Consider the following 18,124-nt stretch of genomic DNA (forward strand, 5'->3'; position numbering starts at 1 on the left):
CTAAATCTATGAACAGATGAATCCAGAAAATAAAATTAGAAGGTTTTGGTACTTCTCATTCTTACTATGTATGTGTGTGTGTGTATATATATATATATATTTTAATCTAGCTAAATGATACTTCTCCAAGCATATCTTCTCAATTCTCCTAGAACAGGGTTACATATTTTACTAGAATGGCTGACTGGATAATCAAGGAGAAATAGAGATTTTGCTACAGAAATATGGGTAGAATCCAAGTAATACTCTGGAACGTTTCCATGTAATAGCAGGCCTAGTAATAAATATTAAATAAGACAATGTAATAGGATCCACAGAGTCTCCAATAACAAGGAATAGATAAGTTAGTTCAACTCACAAGATAGAAAAATAAAGAAATATGACCTGAGAATATTCTGGCCAAAGATAAAATTATATAAATAGAAATTAAAAAAAAAAAAAAAAAAAACAGTGACAAGTTTACTTCCCATGGTCATTTGCAGCACTGCTTACTCTTTTACACACATTTCCTTTCTCTTGATTTTGTCCACTATTAAACACAAAGTGTGTTGGTTGACTTGGTCCATAGATCACAGAACATTGAGATGTTATAATGACAGAGCAACCCAAGAAATAGACATAACCCAGAGAACACCAAATGTCATCTTTGGAAGCATTAGCTAAAAATTACTTTTGGTTTTCTCCTACTGTAAATGGAATAAGATTATTTTTAATTGTGAGACACACTATGTAAAACAGGAACATTTTAGGAATTATATACATAGAAAAAGGAGTGGGTTAGTACTTGCCTAAGACTTTGGACAGGTAGGTTATGTCAGAGAATTTCTATTGTTTTTGCCTGCTTATTACTCCTTCTTCTAGGAACAGATCCCAATCTCTATGACAACAGGCAGAGGCAGTATGTGATGCAAACTGGCTCAATGAAAATATCTCCTACCCCTGACACTTAGAAAATATGCACTTCTGTGAATATTAATCTATAATAAAGAGGCTGAAGATTTATTAAATTACATTATTTTAAGGCTTTACCCTGGTTGAGACTGCCTGAGTTCCTGCTGGCATTCCCAGTGTTGCCCTGAGCTATCATCTTTCCTAAGACTTGGATGTTTAGCTTTAGTTATTTCACTAACCTTTATATAAATCCTCTTTCCTTTGTTTATTTAAGTTAGCTGAATCTGAGTCTTTCTTTGGTTATTGTTAATCTCAGAAACCCAAGAGCCTAAGTGCTACTAAATTAGAACAAGATCCACAGCAATTTGACTTTAACATTTAAATCAAGACTTTTGCCAGCAATTAGTTTGTCAAACATTTAAAAAGGCAAAAGAATTCTCAGATACACAGAGCTCATTGAAAGTTCTTTTCTGTTTCACAGGGAGATAAATCAAAATTTGATGTCACTGATAGTGATCATTATGTTATAGCAGAAAGTTTGGTCATCAACATCAGAAATTATTTAAAAGACTAAAATAAGCACATATGGTTTAAATATGAACTATTGTTCTAGTACAGTAACTATAGTTATTGAGTAAAAGCTATTTTACTACTAGCTTTCCATGAGCCTGGTGTAGTGGTTAGAAAAAATAAACTGATGACTTTAATTAAATGCACTAAATGTCAAGATGAAAGTATTATTAATATTGCCATGATAGAGAAGAGATGGGGTACTCTGTGTATAAACTCTTACTTAGGAGTGAACAAAGTCTTTCTAAAGGCCCAGCACAGTTACAGGCACATAATGGGTGCTTAATATATATTTTCTAATTTTGTGAATGAAATAGTTAATACAAATTGATCCTTGAGGGATTTTTTTTCAGTTAGATATGATCAAAAATATCTGAAATAAAAGACTAATGAGATTATCTAAGGAAAATTAGATAAAAAGAAAATATAAATTTAGAATAATAGTATTGGGAAAACAGTCACAGGTAATTCAATATAAAATAGATATTTTTAAAAATATGATTATATCATCTTTTCCCCACTCTAGACATTCACTGATAAACAGGCAAGGATTTCACGTTATGAAATAGTAAAAACGATAGACGTTTTGGAAAATGTTCTATCTCTATGTTCTCTGATGTTCTATTAATGTCAGAACAAGAAAATGCAAATTAAGCCAACAATGAGATGCCATTTTAAACACTTTTTAAAATAAAAGGCCCAAATGGTAGTAATGAAAAGACAACATTCCTTTGGAAAGGACCTTAGATATTTAAGAATCTTTTTTCATTCCCTTCCCTTAGACATCTTCTTCTAAGCGGTAGCTAAGTGCAGTTCTTTCTGTTTTCCTTTTTTTTTTTTTTTTTTTCATTCTGTTTTCTAAAGTTTCCCTCCAATCTCTATTCTTCTCCACTGCTCATGGCAGGCACTTCAGCTTAGTTTAACATTACAGCTAGCTACCTAAATTCCTACAATTACCTTCTATTTTGTCCTTCAGCCTCCAGTCTTACTCCCCTTGATACACTCTCCTCTCTCAGCCACAAAGCAAATTTGATCATGTTGTTCCTCTGACATTGTAATAGCATCTCTTTTTTCTTACTTGAAATGAAACTGATCAATTTGTTTTTAAGACACTTCATTTACTTTTGTGTTCCTGTTCAATTACTTACCCGACTTCATTTTCCCTTTTCAACACCCATCTCCCATTCTGTAACTCCCAAATCTAAGTTCTAGGCAGCTCAACGTCCATTCCCCATGTTCTCACTTACCTCTTGACCTTGGCCTAGATTTCTTTTTGCAAAACATGCTTCCTTTAATCTAACAACCTCTAGGCATCCTAGACATAGAATCAGTTTTGATATCAGTCACTTACCCATCATTACAACTGGTTTCTTTCCAATAAACTCCTAAGGAAACCTATAATTACCCTATTACAGCAACCTGTATTTGGTTTCATTTAACCCAAATCAACTGTAGAATTTAAAACTGCATTAAAGGGGCACCTGGGTGGCTCAGACGGTTAAGCGTCTGCCTTCAGCTCAGGACATGATCTCAGGGTCCCCGGATCGAGCCCTGCATTGGGATCCCTCCTCAGCAGGAAGCCTGCTTCTCCCTCTCCCTCTGCCCCTGCTTGTGTTCCCTCTCACGCTGTCTCTCTCTCTCTGTCAAATAAATAAATAAAATCTTAAAAAAAAAAAAAAAAAAAAAACTGCATTAAAGTTTGTCTTAAGTCTGTTTAAAAATGATTTAAAAAACCCCCTTTACAGTTTTTATTATTTTTGTTTTCCTTTAATGATTTCTCTACAAATTTAATCTTATCTGTACAGTTCATGTAACCATCTCTGCTTTTTCTGTTTTTTGGCCTTCTTAGGATTTTTCTTTAATTAAAGACATACTTTTTAAAATTTAAATAATTTCTTCTAGTGTGTAAACAATTTTATCAGGTCATACCCTAAAAATGTCAAATATTTATATTTCTGACCATATAATATTTACAACAGAAACATCTTAGTAACAAAAACTGTGTCCTTTTCTATGGTTTATGTTGAAAAGAGACATTTCATGAACAACAACTTTGTTTTCCTAAATATACTGAAAAGATCAAGAACATACTGACATTATATTTTATTTGAGTTTATAGAAATATGTGACATAATATAACAATGTAAAATTTGATCTATTTTATTATTTTCCCTATTGGATAATATCAACACTAGTTTTACCCTAACATTATTCAGAATAACCATTCATGAAAAGTATCCACAAAAAAAAACTGCAATGGAAGTCTATCCACATCTAATCGAACATACATAATTTTCTCCCCCTTTTTATTTAGCACAAAAGATTTAATTTAAAGGAGAATGAAATATGTACTTTGTCCACTAAATACATCAAACTCATATTCTGAGGAACATGAGCTTTTAAAGAACATGAAGTTTCTTCTGAAATGTTCTATAAGGAATACTATCAGTTGAATTTTCCCCAGAGAGATACTTATATTATACTTTCATTGAGAGGAATTTTAAATGCTGAAAAAAAATGTTTAAATAAAAAATAAAGTGAAATGCATGATAAGATTCCATTCAGATTTAAAATGTTAGGTATCACACAGTAATCTTCTGGTGCAGGATCCTTTAGGTAACATGGGTGTTGGGGATGAAGAAAGGGGCATTAAAGATTATCTCCATTTCATAAATAAAGCAATGGGATCTTAGAGGGCTTCCATCCACCATAGACTTAGCTAAGTATAGAAGCAATATTCAAACCTAGATTTGTCTAGTTCTATAGCCTGTGATTTGAAACAACATGTACTTCCCACCACTGACTGCACATGTAGCAATTTTACTGTAATAATTGATTTAAAACTCATATGCAGCATATTTTATAACTGTATTACTGTCCTATTAAGAGATATTAAATGGTTAGCTAATAACTTCATGTAACATTTAATTACATCAAAATAACTAATAGGGATTCAAAATAAATAAATAAATAATCAAAAATCTTTAGTAGGACTACTACTACCAGTGTGTCAGGATACAATGTGGGGTCACAGGCAGAGGATGAACAAGGAAACAGAGTCCTGGAGGCATCCTACTGCCTAGGATTTACCTTTTGTTTCTGTATGATAGGGCAATGTAGAGATCTGGAACTGGAAAGATTGGTAGGAGGAGCACTCAGCGGATTTGGGAAACAGACTACCAACTGGAGTATAAGACTGTTAATATTTTAATAAACGATGTGCCCATACAAAAAGCATGCTGAATCTTTATCAGCCTGGTTATAGGTGTGCTGAGATACTGATCCTCTCAGCCCTTGGTGTGGTCAGGTAGGGCCTGAGTAGCCAGTTGCCTCATGTGCCTGCCACCCCCGTAGTAGTCTTCTCTCGGCACAGGTAGTCTTAGGTCAGGTTACCTCACTGATCCATAGTAACATTTTTCTATGTCTCTCCTAATATCATAATCTGTGAAGAACTTTTCCAAGTCAAAGTTGAGATGTGTCACCCACTACTTTATGCAATCATTACTTTTTTAGCTAAATTAAGTAATATGCTTTATTATATTTATCTGTATTTGTAGTATCTTTGTTACTGTTGTTATTAACCAGAATACAACTAGTTGAGGCAAGATGCTTAGGTTCTAAATTTGGTTCCCGTAAGGTACTATGTGAGTGTAGAATATAATTATAATTTCTTTAAAGCTACATTTTGCCTAGAGGCACCTGGGTGGCTGGGTTGGTTGAGTAATCCATTCTTGATTTAGGCTCAGGTCCTGATCTCAGGGTGAAGAGACTGAGCCCTGAGGCTGGCTCTGCACTCGGTGGGAGTCTGCTGGAGATTCTCCCTCTCCTTCTGCCTATCCCCACATGTACACACTTTCTCTCTATCTCTCAAATAAAAAAACCTTAAAAAAAGAAAAAAGCTACATATTGCCTCATCAGTAAAAGAATGGGATTATAAGAGATTTATTCATCCAACTAACAATTATGTGTGGAGTTTCTGCTAATCTTTAAAATATCCTTATACCTGAAATCAGAAATTTACAGGGCTAATTTGAAAAGAAGCATTTGAAGAAAGTTTCAAAATCTTAAAATCTCTTTAGGTGCGGTAGATTGTTATTTGAGAAACAGATTAATCAAGGAATCCAGGTGCTGGTGTCAAGCATATCTCAGGTTTGAATTTAAGTTTTTTTTTTTTTTTTTTTTTTTTTTTTCTCAAAGATTTTTTATTTATTTGAGAGAGAGACAGCAAGAGAGAGCATGAGTGGAGGGGGGAGGGGCAGAGGGAGAAGCAGGCTCCCTGCTGAGCAGGGAGTCCAACCTGGGGCTAGATCCCAGGACACTGGGATCATGACCTGAGCCAAAAGCAGATGCTTAACCCACTGAGCCACCCAGGCGCCTCTGAATTTAAGTTTTGACATGTCCCTAGAGCAAATCATTTCATCTATCTAATCTTCAACTTCCTTAGAAATGAATTGGACATTGGGAAAGGCATATGTTGTGGTGAGCGCTGGGTGTTGCGTAGGACTGATGAATCACAGACCTGTACCCCTGAAACAAATAATACATTATATGTTAATGAAAAAAACAAAACAAAACAAAAAATAAAGAAAAATAAAAGAGTACATACCGGCCATCATCTGAGCCGACCCCTGTGGCCTCGCCTGGCGCCCTGGCTCGTGTACCCCAGCAAGGCAGCTAGCTCGATTAGTATCTCCTTGTCTGTCCCCCAGAGTCGGGAGGCCGGGCCAGCCACCGGGACTGCGCAGCCGCAGGGGTGGCAGCTGGGACAGCACTGTCAGCGTGTGAGGTTCGGCATATTCCTGTTGCTTAGGAAATCAGAGTCAAGATTTACAGTTTACAAGCATATTTTCATACTTCATGCTTTGGAAGTAACAGTTGAAGAGAAGGAGGAAAGTTTTAGAAATTTATAATAGGTGATTAGCTGCCACTTGCCTGAGGTGTACTTTGTGTCTTTGTGGTGCTAAGGCAAGGTTAAACAGAATAAAAAACAGAAAGCAAAATGGACTAGATTAAAAAACAAAAACAGAACAGAAAGCAAAATGGACTGTGTTCTCTTTTAAGCTGCCACAGTCATCCTGGAAGCAGTTGTCTGAGAGTGGATTCTTCTGTAAAAAGGTAGCATCAAGTCACTGCAAACATTTCTTTTAACTTATGCCTTTACAAAGGCCTAACCTCCTAAAGTACATTCGAGAACAAATTCTATTTGCAGCGGCATTAATTATAAAATGAGGATCGTTAGATAAATCAATTAACTGCAAAAGCATGTTTTATGAAGTCGTCCAGTTGATAAGTAGTGGCAATCCCACTATGCAAACTATGGCCTGTTTTATTCTAACTGCACTATTGAGTGAATACTCAAGTTCAAGTAACATGAGCAACATTGGACTGCATATGGGATTCCAGGAGAACTACAGAAGTGTATTTCAGGAAAAGACCTCTGTCACATCTTCATTTAACTATTGAAGTTCTGCAGTTCATCAGGAGAAGCAAGCTCAATACTAAAACGTCTTGGATATTTCAGCAGTTACCTTGTACTTGGCAATCAGGCCTTTAGCTGGAACTTTCTTCCTCCAAATTTGGGCAGACACTATAGAGCTATGTTTGAATCCTCTCAAATGTGTAATCAAATCCAACAGAGCCCAGGCAGGAGACTCTTCTGGACAATAGAGTTATGAAGCTTTTCCTCACAGTACATGGAAAAATCAAAGAATTTTTTCAGATATAGCACAAGATTCTCTGCAATGCCATGCACAGTTAGCATCTCTTCGTGGACCCTTATTCCTCATGTAAGAGTGCAAGTTGATTATTGAAGAATTACTGAATAGTATCAATGGAATTGAAATAAAAGATTTGGAAGTTGTGGGATTCTCCAGCATTAATCAGCAACCTGATAACTGTATTCCCTCCAAATGTTTTAAATGCCATTCCAAATGAACTTTTCTCTTTTGTTAACTGCCTCATACACCTCACTTATTCTTTAGGTGAAATGCTGCATTGGAAGAAGCTTTGATAAAGATGACATGGTATACAAGGAGATATATGACAAATTGTTGGAGTCCTGCTAACTTGGATCCAAGATGACCAACATTTCCATAAAGGCTTTTTTATCCAACAGGCAGCTCAAATTTGCAATTCCCATATTCAGTGCCACCTAGCTTCTCCAGAAGACACAGGAAATTTGACTGTAAATGGTGTGGCTTCTTGTGAAGAGGAAGAAATAAGTAAACATCAGGAGGAGGATGAAAACCAACTTTCAGATCAGCTGTGCGGGAATCCTAGGAAGAATTGCTGCAGAACACGGTACGCCCCTATTGGCAACGTACACACGGTCCAAAGAAATCCCGTGGAGCAAATATGACCTATTGACAATTCCCAGGAGAGTACATAAATTGTTTAAAGATTTTAAACACCCCCACCCTGCATCCCAGAACACTGGAACAAATGGACAGAAACATACTCATGGATTGCATTCCTTGGCTTGTACCTTTGGAGTCTGGGCATCACAGCACAGATGGCAGAGAAATCATGGAAAACATGGTATGAGATGTTATTTGACCCATATCAGTAAAAACTTGGAATAACCACTTTTTATGTAAATATTCAAGCAGTCTATTTAGCACAATTGTTACAGTTCCTGGTATATAACTCTCACCAGATACTGTTTTATTGTACAAGTTGTGACCTTTATGGGGAGAGGATCGTTCATATCCATGCTGGAATTCCCCCTGTCACTTGTGTTAGTTAAGAAAAGAACTAAATGTAAGCATGGTAAATGAAAATATCTCCGCTATATGGTGGACCTACAGATACAGGGGTCTTACTGTGCCTCATTTTAAAAAGCCTTCTTAAATAGCCTTGAGTCAGCAAGTGGAGGCTAATTTAGCCTTCAAATGTGAATAGTTACATAAAAAATTAAACTAGCTAAACTAGACTATATAAACTCTTAAAAGGAGATGTAATAGCTTAGAGTTATTACTTGACATATTTTATTACTTCTTTCCATTCCCGATAGGTAATTACTCCATTGTAATGTTAAAATTCAGGCTTATAAATGCTGTTTATAAGACTATAAAGAGGTTTTTTTTTTTTTTTTTCTTTCTGTAATCTCTCTTCTTTGTCTTGGCAGCCAGTTCAGTCTCTCACCATGAAAAAGAGACAGACGTCAGCAATATGTGGTGAAACAAGATTTAAAAAATAGAATACTCTCTAAAATAAGATAGTTTTAATGTTAATTACTCATAATTACTCAAACTTTTCGTTGAAATTCATCCAATGAATTAAAGAATAGTTGGCTTGAAATTAGACAGTGTTTGAAAGTGTTCTATTTTGCAAAATATATAGTTACGTGTATGTATTGTATAGATTAGATAGGCTATCCCTGAATTTTACCAATACAATTTACCTAAAAAGTGCTAAGCTGATTTTCTCCTTATAAATTTATACCTAGGTTGCCAGAAGGTTCTTTCACGCCACTCTGCTGCCCTTCCCTGCTGGGTTACATGAAATTAATAAAATTGGTCTGCTGAAACATTGTGCAGATATTCTTCAAAGTCTTGAAGTTGGAGGGGGATGGTCTCAGAGATATGAACACAATTATCATGTGGATTTTAAGCTCCAACACTTACTAGGTATGTAAATTTGGATAAAATAAACTTTCTGAACCTCAATTTCCACATTTTAAAAATAGAGAATAAATTTATTGCATAAAGATGTTACATAGATTACATTAGATGATGTCAGTCCCTCTTACACAGAACCTGGTACTTAGTAGACACTGGATATTTCCTTCTCCTGTTCTATTGTTGAGGAGACTAGTGAGTAAGCCTGTGTCTAAGAGGGAAGAGATTTAAGGCTTGTAAGGGTGGATATTATTACTATTACAGTGTTGATTATATTCCGGATGGCAATTGAAGATACTAACCATAGGTATCAGCCACTCCTGATGTGTAACATGGGCAGGTGCTTAGTTTACATGTTTAGCTACACTAGTGTTTAATTTTATAGACAGGATTAAATTTTGGTACCCATTTGCACTACCCAAATAAATAAGACATTAATTTAAAGTGGAATGCTAATTAATCATTTACTTGAGAAATACCCTTAAGCTTAGATTTATTTAGGTTTCCAAATTAGTATGAATTTGCTAGTTGAGTTAGCTTCCTCTAAGGACCTGTAGTCCATTATTAAGGGAGCAGCATTCCCTGTTCTGCATAATTCTAAAAATTTCAATATCTATTTCTATTTTTTTAAAATCAGGGATTAAAAAAATTATTACCTCACCAAAGAGTTAGATAGTGTCTAGTGTATCATGACCCTTTATATTCATTGATGTTACACAATTCCACTTCCAAATCAGTATCTTAGAAGATGAGATTTGAAAGTCACTTTTATCTTTTATGAAAAACACCAGCAATCTATGACTATGGATAATTTATTTTGTCTATCAATAGCTGGCTCCTTCCTGTTGCTGAGTAGCATTTCATTATGGATGTACCCCCATTTGTTTATCCATTTCCCAGGTGGGGGGCATTTGGGTAGATTCCAGCTATTAGTAGTTTGAATAAAACTGTTCTATACATATGGCTGGAATGCATACATAATTCTATGTTTAACTTTATAAGAAACTACACATTATTCTTTGTAATGGCTGTATCATTTTGTATATTGACTAATTATATATGAGATTTCAAGTCTGAATTCTTTTCCAGCACTTAGTACTTGGTACTGTCAGTTTTCCCCTCCTTATTCTAATGGCTATGTAGTGGCATCTTAGTATGGTTGTAATTTATCTCCCTAATGACTAATGATATTGAGCATCTTTTTATATGCTTATTTGTCATCTATTTATCTTCCCTGGTGAAGCTTCTTTTCAGATCTTCTGACAATTTTTTTATTGGTTTTTTATTGTTGTGTTTTGAGAGTTCTCTATATAATCTCGATACAAGTTATTTATAAGATATGTGATTTGCAAACACAGATACTTTCCAATACCGTGGTTCGTCTTATAATTTTTCAACTGTACAATGGTGCCAAAGTGATTTGCATTAAATGGAAACTGTACCTCCAGTTTTGAACTGCAATCTTTTCCAGGGCCATCTTTCTGTGGTACGATACTCTCTTGTGACGCTAGACAGCATCAGTGAACCAGAGCTTCCGGGCAGACATGTAATCACACGGGTAAACAGGGATACACTTAAGTCATTCTGTACCCATACAACCATTCTGGTTTTCACTTTCAGTACAGTATTCATTAAATTACATGAGATATTCAACACTTTATCTTAAAATAGGCTTTGTGTTAAATGATTTTGTCACTTAAGATAGGGTAGGCCAAAACTGTGATGTTTAGTAGATTAGGTAGCCCATCATAGTCAAGGAAGATCTGTATTTCTTCCTAGTCTGTGTTTTGATGCTTTAATTCTCTTAGTAGAGACTTTAACAACAATTTCTCAATTTTTATTTTATATATAGCATTCTTTTAGCTGTTGTACTAAAACCACTTTGCCTAGCCCAGTGTTACAGAGATTTCCAGTGTGTTTTTTGCTAAAAGTTTTATAAATTTATATTCTACATTTAAGTTTACAATCTTATTTGAGTTAATTTTGTATAAAGTTTGAGGTCTAAGTTCGAGATATGGGTTGAGTTTCTTTTTTCTTATTTTTGTTTTTTTGCATATGAAAGTTCAGCTGTTCCAGGATTATTTGTTTAAAAGACTATCCTTTTTCTGTTGAATTTCTTTTGTTTTCTTATCAGAAATCAATTGACCATTTTCATGTGGATCAAGAGAGAAAGAGGGAAAGAGTGGGGGAGGGAGAGAGAGAAAAAGAGAGAGAGAGAAAGAAAAGGAAGAAGGGAGAAAGGGAGGAACGGAGGAAGGAAGGAAGGAAGAAAGGAAGGAAGAAAGGAAGGAAGAAAGAGAAAGAAAGAAAGAAAGAAAGAAAGAAAGAAAGAAAGAAAGAAAGAAAGAAAGAAAGAAAGAAAAAGAAAAAGAAAGATCAGTGTTCCTCAGAATATATATGTGATTAAATTAAGTATCTGCTTAGGACTTTTGAAATCAATTCTAGTGCACATTATTTTAAACACAAAACAATGAAAACAAATAAATTAAAGTAGGATTACAAATTTGAGCAGGTAATTTGACAAATGCAACCTGTCTTGCACATGTAGATAACTGAAGGTAAATTGGGCAATTCAATTGTGTTGTCTCTTGTGCAACTCTCTATCTTAAATAAAAGATAAAATGCACTTTCAAGTTTATAAAAATGTTCTAGGTTTCAATTTTACTGAAAGGTAGACATTACATGCATTACTTCAAATATACTACACTTTATAAAATCTTTTTTCTAAATATGCAAAATGGCAAATGTGTTACATACTTTACATACTATTTCAGGTCTCCTTGGCATCATTTTTTTTTCCCGTGACCTTTGGCCCCTTAGCTGAAAACTAAGGTAAATAAGACTTAAATATTGTTCTTAGACCAATTCTGGTTATCATAATTCATTCCACAAGTAACTATTAAGTGCCTACCACTCTTACAGTTTCCTAAGATACATCAGTGAGCAAAACAGAGGAAAAATACAAAAATATCTACATTTATGGAGCTTCTATTATAGCAAGAAAAATAGACAATAAAACATTAACACAATATAAGAAGAAAATGATATTGTATATAAGTTGATAAGCATAATAGAAAGAAATAAGGCAGAATAAGGGTGTCCAGAATGTAAAGGTGGCAATTTAAACTGTCTTTGTGAAGTTTATTTGATAAGGATGATTTTAGCAAAGACTTGAAAAACATGGTATAGTTAGATCTAATAGATATCTCAAGGGAGTATCCCAGGACAAAGAAAAAGCCAGTGCAAAGTCTGAAACACAGGAACCCATCACATGAATATACTGAAATATAAGAAGGTGAGGATAACATATAGAATGAACAAGGGGGAGGAAATAAAAAAAGGACATGAGATCATATAAAAACTTGAGGGCAAGTGTAAGGCCTTTGGAATTTACTTGAGTTAAAATGGAAGCTATCGGGCGCCTGGGTGGCTCAGTTGGTTAAGCGACTGCCTTCGGCTCAGGTCATGATCCTGGAGTCCCTGGATCGAGTCCCGCATCAGGCTCCCTGCTCGGCAGGGAGTCTGCTTCTCCCTCTGACCACCCCCCCATGTGCTCTCTCTCATTCTCTCTCTCTCAAATAAATAAATAAAATCTTAAAAAAAATAAAATAAAATAAATAAAAAATAAAATGGAAGCTATCACAGAATTTTGACTAGAGCTGTGGCATTCTGACTTCTATTTTAAAATGGTTGCAGTGTTGAAAGCAGACTGAACCACAGTCCCGGTAGAAGGAGGGGACCAGTTCTACAGGCCCATATGGCTGCGGAAGCATACAGGGTCATGATTCTCAGGCTGGAGAAGTCAAGCAAATCTTCCTGATGAAAGTTACCTTTGAATTATCATAGTAATATTAATTGAATTTTGGTGCTTACTTGATAGAAAATAATTCTCTGATGACTGTGTTCAATAAGACAGATGAGGTTATTAAGCCTTTAGTGGGTTTACAAAAAGAGAGAGCTTGAGTTACCTCCATCCTAAGAGTAATAAAAGAAGTTAATACCAGGAGCCTATAGTTTGATCCCTTCAAAGGAGTCAGGAACCATGGTCAAAATCTTTGTATGAGTTTGTGCACTTTGTAATTTGTTTATTTACTTTCACCATTATTATTCAGGATCTTAGAATCAGGTAATTTCAGCCATGTTTCTTATCCTTAGGTACTGGAAAAAAAAAAAAAAAATACCAGTGGCCCATTTATGCTTCTTTCCACACCTTAAATTATTCCACCTATGTCTTTCACTCAAAATCCATCACATTATACCTTTTGAAACTTCCTATTACAAATAACTTAATAAAACGTATAGAATAAAAATGTCTCCATTTTTTTTTTTTCCTAATGAACCTAGAAATTTCCTCATGATTTTACTTGCATTAAAGTCCCTCTTTATTAAAGAGTACTTCTTTACCCACACCATCAGAATAACCAAGTCAGGCATGTGTTGAGGTGAGGGAGTCAGTATTACCTTTGTTTCTCAATGCCACATGTGAAACTTTACTTCTCTACTTTTATGTTAAAAAAAAAAAAATCATGCTTTTGAAGCTCATCTCTGTTAATCTATTTCACTCATATCTTTCCTCCCAATCATTTTCCCATAATAATCGAGGTCCTAAACATTTACCTTCTAGATTCCTTTTCTTTCCTGAATTCTACTACTATAATTTCCATGATTGTCATTAATGTTAATTGCCAAGTAATCTCTGGCTCTCCTCCTTCTGGACACATGTTAAGATTGCATGCAAGGCCCCCTGTTGTAACAGAAGAGTTTTTTTGTTTTTTTTTTTGTTTTTCTTTTAATATTTTATTGATTTATTTGACAGAGAGAGAGAGCGCAAGAGAGGGGACACAAGCAGGGGGAGTGGGAGAGGAAGAAGCAGGCTTCCCGCTGAGCAGGGAGCTGGATGCGGGGCTCGATCCCAGGACCCTGGGATCATGACCTGAGCCGAAGGCAGACGCTTAACGACTGAGCCACCCAGGTGCCCCTGTAACAGAAGAGTTGTGCGCAGAAGTGATCTCTCTCCCTTCCTAGTCAGAGAATTTAATTGCAAATTTGTGATCCTCTGGAGTATTCCTTCCTACTGGTATGGCAACAAGCAATAATTGAGATGATGGCTACTGCTTCAGTCTAGATTCCTAAATGGTTATGAAAAATTGGACTGGTCAAGGACTAGTAGTATGAGTGAAATGTCAGCCTTTGTTGGTTAAGCCACTGAGATACAGGTCTATTGATAATGCAGAGTAGGTTAGCCTATTCAGCCACCGAGTAATGTAGAAATTGTTATGTAATGTACAAAAAAAGAATTAAATATGTAGTATTGGTTTATAAGCTGGCTGCAGGTGGAAGAAACTGTTATGCTAAAGCTGAAAGGAGGGCAGTCCATACTATATGGTGGCAAAAGATTTAAATTCTTACCTGCTATAATTCTAGGATAGGCAATGTATTTTGTGAACTCATAGATCTAGAAAAGAGTTTGATAAACAAAATGTTCGAGTGTGTTGGCTATAACTGACAAATTACTATAAGAAAGAGATGATCTCAGACAATTTTCATATGGTAGCAAACAGAACCTTCTGCTAAGCCATTATAGATATAACATAAGCAGGAAATAAACTTTTATTATTTTAATTCACTGAGATACTGAGGCTGTTGGCTACCTCAGTTTATCTTAGCCTATTCTGACAGGCATGCTTGACCAACTCAATGTCTAATTAGATAATCCATTCAGCACACTTGTCTTCATTCTCATGGCCTTACACTGCTCCTTTTTATAAACTATATTTGTATTATGTATGAAATCTTAAATTTTATCTTTGTTTTCCTGTTAAACACAATATTACTGTTTGGAAGGTTTACTTTTCTAAACAATTTTTTTTTTTCTCATTTTGTAGAATCATCCTTTTCATGTTGTAGAATCCTGTGCTATCAATAAATTTATCCTTTGATTTTGCTGAGTTATTTCGTCTGTTATTTCTCTGAAATTTACAGCCTTGGTCTATCACTGAAACATAAAGGCTTCCAGTTTTGGCACTTGTAAAAGTCTTTATTGTTTTCATTGTTCACATTTGTCTGTCTCCTGTTCCCCATCCCCACCAACATAACAGTGACCAAGTTGAATTTAGTTCAAGCCCTATGATCCTGGAAATCATTACAATTAAACAACCTCCCTCCCACAGGAGGGGAGGGAGGTTTGTTTTCAAGGAATGGATTACAGCAGTCTCATTCTTCCCCATGTGATTTAGGTAAGACTCAAGAATACTTCACTTGTTAACCTATGAGAAGGCTAGAGATAGGCCCTACAAATTGCCATTCTTTTCCTCATAAATGCTTAGTTGAATTGTTTGAACTCACTGACTAATCTGGATAAAATATCTGTTGTGTTGACCAAACTTCAGTTAAGTTTCTTTTCTTCTTCCTGGTTCCTGAACTTTGACCCCCAGCTTCCCACCCTGAGCCAGCACAGGACCCCTTCTCAACAGCCCCTCCAGAACATAAGCTTATCTCAGGGAAAAACATTCCCTAATCAACTGATTATATTACATTTTTATCCCACTTACCCATACCAGTTTTCTCTAATCTTGTTCATCAGCTCCCCCCCATTTAAAAGAGCCCTTTTTGCCTTACCTTTGAGATAGTGGCTGATCTCATGGTCAGTGTTTCTCCCTATTGCAATAGTTCTTCTCCCCCTTGCAATAATCCTTTCAAATAATCTTTCCTTATCTACATGCTGATTTGTTTTTTGACACCAAATACACTTTTTGACAAACAAAATTATCACAGTCTCTGAAGCGTTATTTCATATATCAAGGTACTGTAAACATTATCACCAAAAATAAAATTAAAGGAATTCTAATGAGAAATTTAAATTCTCAAATTTAGCATGCCATGTCCCTGCAGAGATTCTCTGACATTAGCCCTGCTTAGTTTGGCAACTGCAACTTTTGATAATGCCTTTTTTAATTCTTTGATCCATTCAGTCCTTCCCTTTCCTCAGTTGCACAACCCTATAAATCACATTTGCCTGTAGAATTTTATATGTACTATTGTCTACACTAAGAATGTTGCCCCACATTCTTCATCCATCTCTTTTTCCTTGTCCAACTAAACACTCAGTTTGGAAGTCAGTTCTTCCGAGAACCCTTTCTCAAACCCCTAAATCTGTTTGCAGTCCCCTTTTTATGTCACCTTATTACAAAATACTTCTCCCATCAGCCCCTGAATTGTAATTGTATATTACTTGATGGGTGGAATGGTTATTTCTTTCAGAGAAAAAATCACTAAAAGTGAATGGTGATAATAGTGCATTTTGCAAAGCCTGAGTTATTCAATCTGGAGTGCCCTTATAAGGAATATAGTAGAAAAGTCCAGAGTGGTTTGACATTATCAGTCTGGTCAACTCCCATGTGACCCAATAATAAGTGTTCAGGATAAGCCCCATTTCCTATGGATTTGCTCCTAATCTCCTGGAGAGAATACAATTGATTCTAATAACAATTTATACAGGCAACAAAGTACAAATCTATATCAAGGGGAAAAAGCTCCTAAAGGCAATCGCATTTGAATGATGTTACCTACTACCAGGCACACAATAAAGACATCTTTTTATATTATTATGCAGAGTAGTTAGAACCCTATTGAATGTTCCTGAATAGGATTTTGATTTTAACTTTGAACAGAGAAGACCCATTGAAATGTTTGATTCAAACAAGAGATCCCCTTTACTCCAAAGGTGAATTCAAGCAATACAGAAGGTTACAGTGCTTTTTCACCAACCTCTTCTTTCTTTTTAAATGAATCTTTTCCTCAACAAAACTTCAAAATGTTGACAAACTTCAAATCTTGGTCCTAAGATCTCTTCTATCTGCATTATTTCCTAATGTGATCCAATTCAGAACCATGTATTTTAGTGGCTGTTCAGACTTTTACATTTAAAAGAGTACCTGAGATCTCTGTTTAAGTGGAGTATTGAGGGATGAATGTGTTTAAATCAAAATCATATTCATATATCCTCAGTATCTCTCTTTCTCAGTCATTTGCATAAAGATCAATAACACTAATAACCCAATTGCACAAGTCAGAATCTTTGAGCAGAAATATGCTCAGAAATTTGGATCTGAGACTATTATATCCAGGGGTTAGGCTCCTTAGGAGATCTGTAAAATTATGAATATAAAGGTTAGATATAAAAGGTAGTATTTGTTTGTAATGAGAAAGTAATTACCAAAAATTCCAAATTTAAATAAGTTGATGGATACTATAAACACCATTCCAAAATGTCATATGTCACATCAGGGCAAGATGCATCAGATTCAGATACATATAATTCTAACCCATAATCTGCAGTAATGAACCCAGGAAGTCAACCTACTATCTATAATCATCAGAATAGGAAGTCAGACTACTATCCCTGGCAACTAGTCCAAGAAGCTAACCAATAACCCTTATATTATTTGTCCCCAAACAACTGGGTCTTGATTTATAACTGACAGCTTCTCTAATTTTTGCTTCCTTTCCCAACTTAAGAACAACTGAGAAAAGCCAACTATGCATACTTAACTAATCACATAGGATGCCCTGCTTCTATTTGGTTCTCCATGCTAACAGCCTTCAATCAGAGCATACCTGAAGTCTTCTCTTTATTCCACTATAAAGCTTTCCCAGCCCCTGCCTTCAAGTCTCTGCTATCATGAGCACACTATGAAGGCACACACAAGAGTTGTGTCTTTCTACAATGTCAGCTTTATTCAGTCATGAAACAGGGTTAGCATAATTATAAAGCAGGTTCAGGATTCCAAACTCAATGACATTTAACTTATTTAAATTTGGCTTCTTACATGTCACACAAAGCAAAGCACAAGAAAAGTTCCACAGCACAAACAAGCTAGACTAGGGGGTAGGAAGTTAATGAACAAATGTGAAGTCAATCTATGAGCACATAGGTGAGATAAGGCCTTGGTCTTGGCACTTACTGCTTATTATGTTCAAGCAGTGGAGGATCTCTGTTCTGTTCAGAGGTCAACTGGGCAAAGCCTTCTGTGGCAGCTGCCTTT

The 18,124-nt window shown here is 35.5% G+C and overlaps 1 pseudogene; it reads left to right on the forward strand.

The window, feature by feature from the left end:
• The first annotated feature begins 4,697 nt into the window (after positions 1-4,697).
• On the forward strand, positions 4,698-8,004 carry LOC116637310 (annotated as a pseudogene).
• The last annotated feature ends 10,120 nt before the right edge of the window (positions 8,005-18,124 follow it).

Source organism: Phoca vitulina, unplaced genomic scaffold (assembly GCF_004348235.1).
Source record: "Phoca vitulina isolate PV1807 unplaced genomic scaffold, GSC_HSeal_1.0 scaffold14, whole genome shotgun sequence".
NCBI classification, from domain to species: domain Eukaryota; kingdom Metazoa; phylum Chordata; class Mammalia; order Carnivora; family Phocidae; genus Phoca; species Phoca vitulina.